The sequence below is a fragment of the Pelodiscus sinensis genome, chromosome 3 (genome assembly GCF_052426305.1).
Source record: "Pelodiscus sinensis isolate ZL-2025 chromosome 3, ASM5242630v1, whole genome shotgun sequence".
NCBI lineage: Eukaryota > Metazoa > Chordata > Testudines > Trionychidae > Pelodiscus > Pelodiscus sinensis.
Window position 1 is genome coordinate 96,937,328 of NC_143054.1, and position 6,000 is coordinate 96,943,327.

The following is a 6,000-nucleotide window of genomic DNA, read 5'->3' on the forward strand; positions in this document are numbered from 1 at the left end:
ATGCAGTGTAAAGTCCTATACAGCTAGATCATTACTTGTTCATTCTGGTAGAGTTGTCTGAATTTTTTTCTAACATGAAAAATATTCAATATTCATTTGGTAACATTCCAAGCTAACTCCTTTTTTGTTTGAAAGTTTTCTTTGTAATATTTGTAAATAAGAATTTAAATGAAACTGGTGTCAGAGCGGTTAACTTTTGTTTATCAAAAGTCAGGGTTTTGTTAAATAAAAATTGTTAACTCTGATAAAATGTAGTGTAAAGGTGGGGTGTGTGTGTGGGGGGGTGGGTTTTTTGTGGGGGTTTTTTGGGTTGGGTTTTTTTTGCATAAAATGTAAAGCATTGGAAGTTATTTTTATGAAGCTTCTCTTTTTATGGGGGAAATATTTAAAATTTTTCAGCCTGTTATTCTGGGCTGGCTCTTGAGATGGTGTAAATCAGCACATTTTCATTTTAAGACAATGAATTTACGCCTGCTTTGAATCCAGCTGTGAGGTGAGTTGGTATATGTGTTGAAAGAAAGCTGTTGATTTTTCAGGAGGTTTGTCAGTTTGCCAATGACTTTTTATTCTCTTGGAAATGTCTTCAGAACATTCCAGGTTTGGTTTTGCCCTTAAATAAAACAGAGTAATATTTAAAAGCTGAAAGGCCTAATTCTTCCCTCCGATATTAATGCAAATTTCTTATGGAAGTTAGAGGAGTTGAGTACATAAAGTATAAAATGTGTTTGTGTGCCTTGTGTTTTTACTTAAAGGAGAGAGGATTTTTAATTTTTTTTTTCCAGGTTCAGAATGCTTTGGGGGCATATTCTGCAACGCCTTTTTCCAGTGATGTGTAATTTGAGTAGACCTATTGACTTAATGGAGACTACTTTTGGAATATGGGACACATCAGCATGAGTGTAAATAGCAGAATCTGGCCCTGTGATTTATTAAACAAAACAAAGAGAAAGGAAGCAACTGTACATTAAAATAGAATTAGAGATTGTCAGTTTCAAACAAACTGGTATATCATATTTTATACACAATTTAGGGAGCACAATTCAAAAGTGCGTCTCTTACCTCCTTGAGAAAAGGCTTAAGTGGACTTAACAGAAATAGGTCTTAAAAGCTGAGCTGGCATTTTGATTTGTAAAACAAATTAAACCAAACTTGACAATAAGGCATGTGCTTTAGATTTCCCTGGTTTGAGGCACTGTTTACTCTGGCAGATCTATCCTTTTAGTGAGGCTTTTTCCCCCCTCAAAGCTGTTGCATGGTAGACTGATGTTGGCTGACCCTGAAGCAAAAATTTGAAAACAGCACATTTATTTTTCTCTTAATGCTGAACACACATGCAATGAAGCATTTTTTTTGTCTTGCTGGAAAATCTTTAAAATCTGGACTATTTGTCCCTCTTGCCCTGTCTTAAAAGTTTGTGAATATAAAAATAACATGGCAAACTTGATATTGGGGTGAGCTTAATCTTGGATCTGTGTATGTTGCAGCTAAAGGCTGTTTGCCAAACTGGAAGAGAGAAATAGCAATTCCAATACCGTGTAGTGTCTGTGATGGGATTGTATTATATGCTTCAAATGTGGGTAAAAATTCAAACTTCACTTTGCAAATTCACTTTGCAAATTGTATCTCAGGTACAAATTTATCTGTTGAGCACTAGCTGGTAAAGTGTTGATATAACACACTCTATTACTGCTAGTGATTTTGCTTATGCAGAAGTGCTTATGGCAGAAGTGCCCAGAAGACATTGTTGTGTATACTCTTACAAGTTCTTTTTTCTTAGTGTGTGAGCAGAATGTTTAGTCTTTGAAGAAATACTTTGTTTGGGTGGGTTTGTTTGTTGTTGTTCATTATGCTTGGATAGAAATTTGTGACAATTGGCAAAGTTCACTCGCTGCATTATTTTTTATATTTGAAAAGCAAGTCTGGGAAAGGAGAGCTTCCTGCAATCTTAGATCTCTGGAAGGTGTTTGACTGCTTCTGAATCAGAACCATTTTGTGTAGGTCTATAAAAAACCAAAAGCAAGCTACATTTAGATTACCCAGATTCTATGGCCTTGATTGCTTTTCCTCAACTTGCAATGTCCCAGAATTCTGCTACCATTTGGCAGAGATGCAATAATCATGTCAGAAGAAGGGGCAACATTAGCAAATTTATTGAAATAGCTGTTCTTGCTCTTTGATAGACCAAAAGTTTAAGTATAATCACTGCAGAGCTGATCTACATACAGGTTTTCCATGCATTTTACTAAATTGGACTTAACTACAAAGATTTAAAATGCTCTTCAAAAATTTAAGTCTACCCTATGTTTAGTTAAGTCAGTGCCGAAATGGTATATAGACCAGTCCCCATGCTTTTGTGTGAAGCGGGGGAAAAAAAGAATTAAACAATCCTCTAATCACAACCTCTGGTGAAACTTCATAAATCTTTGATGCTGCTAATCAAAACAACTAAAAATTTCCCTAGGGCTACTCTAATTTATGCCAATGAACAACAGCTCCCAACTGACCGGTTGGATCAGAGGGGTCCTCTTAAGACTGTCATCTGGTGTGCTGGTTATGTCACTGAGTCCACATATGTGCACTCTGGAGTGCCTCAACGCCCTGACGAGAATCTCTGGTCCCCCCCACCCAAGGCACAGTTGGGGTAACAGTCCCCACTGTAGAGCAACACAGACATTGAACCAGCTCTGCTCCGGGAGGGCTCAACTATAGGGCTATTGGCAGCACTCAGGAATGTGGCCCCTAAAAGGGACCAAACCCCCAAATAAACCCATCGTCTTCTATATAGAAGTCAATGAAAGAGAGAGAGAGTGCTCCGTGCTCCCTCCCTTCTGAGAACAGTTATTTATGTTGGGCTTGATAATAAGCAAAAGTGTTTTTTGTATAAAATGTAGAATAAGTGGTTGCAAGTGAAAGCAGACAAATCAAAGTAAGTTACTAAGCCAAAATAAACATAAACAGCAGCTAATCCTTGTACACTAGAACTCGTTAACATGCAAATTCCTACTATAGCCGTTGTTCTGATCCTCTTTTTGACACGTGGCAGCTTCCTAGCTTGGGCCTGATGCTTCTCCCTGTTCAGTCTTAGATGTTTCCAGTGGGCATCTTGGGTGGTAAATGTGGGGTCTCCTGGCATCCAGCAATCATACCTATTGTTTGATTTTTCCATCTTTATATCTCTTTTGCCAAAGGTGGGAATTCTTTGTGCTCAGTTCAAACTTTTCACATCAAAGTAAAAAAGTAGATCTAAAATGGTCTCCAGCATCAGGTGGTCTGCCACATGTCTTTGTAAGACCAAACTCATTTCACAGATCTATGTCTTGAGCACTGGAACATTGTCTCCTGAGTACTACTAATGACCCTCATTAGCACATCTAGAATGATAAACAGATCCACACTTCATATAAGAATGATACATGCACATTCATCAGACTGTAGCTTTTTAAAAATGTCACGTTGCATTTTGCCTACAGGATATGAGAGTCATGCATTTTCATACCCATAAGCCTGTTTTCATAAAGCCTGGGTGACACCAAGGAGCTGTTCTACCAGCTGGGAATGTCAGAGCACATTGAATGTCAGAGCACAACCTCTTCCCACTCCCGACCTGACCTGGGTATGTCTACACTACAGTTTTGTTGGAAAAACGGTCGTTTTCCTGACAACCTGAGTTAAATCCACACTGTAATCCTGTTCTTCCAAAAGTAAATCAAAAGAACAGAGGGGTTTTTGCAGCCTTGGTAATTCTCTTTCTACAAGGAAAAAGCCTTTTTCCAAAAGAGCTCTTTCGGAAAAAGGTGTATGAGAATGGGGAGGAGGGCTTTTTCGAAAGAAGAGACCGCCAGGAAATAACACAGGTGCCCTGGTGGATACTTTATCCTAATTAATCAGGACTCTATGTTCATTTCTCCTGGCCCCTCTTAAAGCTGTGGGCTTCCTGGACATGCCTTGTGGCAGGAAGCTGGCCTGAGAGCAGCACCTCACCGTGTGGCTCTCCCTGCCACAGGCCTTGCTACTCACAGCCCAGTCTCAAGCCCTCTGAAACCCTCCCAGCCTTCACAGGGAGCAGCCCTAGGGGTCCCAGAACCAAGCCAAGGGGACCAGGAGGCGGGTACCCCCGGTCCAGAGCATAAATCCTGCCCCTCCTTGAACTGTGGGGTGAGGAAGAGACATTGCAGGATCTCCGCACCAAGCACCGCAACTCTGAGATATTCGAGCACATGGCCGAGTCTCTGGTGGACACCCACCACAGTCCTTGAAACAGGTCTGGAGTAAGGTGAAAAAGCTCCTCCAGGGATATGTCCAGGCCAGAGAGTGCAGCGCACAGAGGCAGGACCCCACACCTGCCTCTACTTTGACGAGCTGCACCAGATCCTGGGGGAGGGAGAAGGGGGAGAAACATCTTCCCCAGCAGTTACGGTGGACTCCGGTCTACAGACCCCTGTCGTTGCCTGGATGGAGGTTACTGCGGAGGAAGAGCAGGAGGACCAGGGCCAGCTGGAGGAAAAGGAGGAGATGGAGACCTTGACTTTGTCCCTGGAGCTGGTGCCTGTGAGCCAGGATGTCACCCTGGCCTCATTGGATGTCAGGGAGAGGGATATTCAGGTGAGTGGTCTTAGTTTGTGTCTCACATACAGGGCGGGGAGGCGGGGTGTGAGTGTCACTCGGGCTGCTCAGGCTGGACATCGTGCTGCAGTCCGCTCACTTGGAACCACGTGCAGCATTAGTGTGTGGCACATGGATGCAGCAGGCAGCCCCTGAGCACAGGTGGGATTCTGCTGCCAAGCTCGGGAGGCCACACGTGTCCAGTCGTGAGCGGGGGAGGGGAGAGGAGGGGAAGCCCTCCTGTCATGGCTGGAAGCAGGCTAGCCACAATGGCTCAGGCATGACCTCAAAGACACGGAGGAGTGCCACACACAGCACGTGGGCATGCCTGCTTGTACAAGACCACCTGCTCCCGCGAACAGTGCTGTGAGCTGCAGGTGTGTGCACAGTCACCAGGGAGGGCCAGGCTGCTCCCAGCTCCTTTGCCACCCATGAAGTTGCTGGACACTTCCCATACTCGCTTATCTGTGGGCCGGGGGCGGGAGGGGGAGACTTTGGAAAGTTGGTACCTCAGGGCCCCTGTGAGGCACGACCCATTGTGCAGGCCACACATGACCCAAGGACTGGTGGTCACTGCTCAGAGGAGGATAAGGCCTCGGGGGCGGAGTGTGCATGGATGACTGACGGCCTCTCCCTCTGTGTTTTCCACAGCTGGGACTGAGAGGCAAGCCATACCACCAGAGTCAGCCGTTGGAGTCTGGGGGGAGCTGAAGGTGCGCCAGGGTCCAGGAAGGCCTCATGTGCCAGCATATCAGCATCCTGCACAACATGCAGCAGACCTTGGAACAGAAGATATGGGAGGATCCTGAGTGGCAGAACCGCACATGGGACAAGCTCATGCAGGTGGTGTGAGAGCATGTCATGTCACACATGCTGGCACACCCACCTGCTGTCACTGCTCCTGGCTTTCACCATCTGCGTCTTCTCTCCCCCCCCCCCCTATGCTCATTCCCCCTCTGCCTGCCCCCAGGTGATGTCCCTTCCCCAGGTGATGCCCATATCCCCTCCATCTGCCCCCCACACCATCCCCGACCATGCTCAAGCCCCTACTCCTGCCCACCCCTTTGTGGTCCCTGGACCCACCCAATCCCCACTCCGATGAGGTCCCCACTCCCAAGGTAGCACATCTAGTCTCCTCCATCCCCTCCAGGTTGAGTCCCCCTTCCCCTTGCCCACCTTTTCTTCCTGTCAGAGAAATACAGACTTCATTTTCTTGGAAACCAAACAGGTGTATTTATTGAAAGGCCAGGGAAGCGAGGGCTTGTGGTGAGCAATGGATAGGGAAGAAAGCCAGAGGTGTCTGTTTGGGAAGCCCTGGGGAGAGTTACTGGGGTACTTGTGAGAACCTCTCCCTCAGGACATTCGGCATGCTCACCCCAGCCTGATGGGTCTGGTGGA

The 6,000-nt window shown here is 45.6% G+C and overlaps 1 long non-coding RNA gene across 1 annotated transcript in view; it reads left to right on the forward strand.

Annotated features, from left to right (window-relative positions):
* LOC142827880 (uncharacterized) overlaps nucleotides 1-5,787 on the forward strand; it is a 65,639-nt gene extending 59,852 nt beyond the window's left edge. Inside the window, exons 2-3 of the long non-coding RNA XR_012902673.2 lie at nucleotides 4,435-4,602; nucleotides 5,254-5,787. This is a non-coding gene — a long non-coding RNA (uncharacterized LOC142827880). The remainder of the gene's footprint in view (nucleotides 1-4,434; nucleotides 4,603-5,253) is intronic.
* Nucleotides 5,788-6,000: the final 213 nt, after the last annotated feature.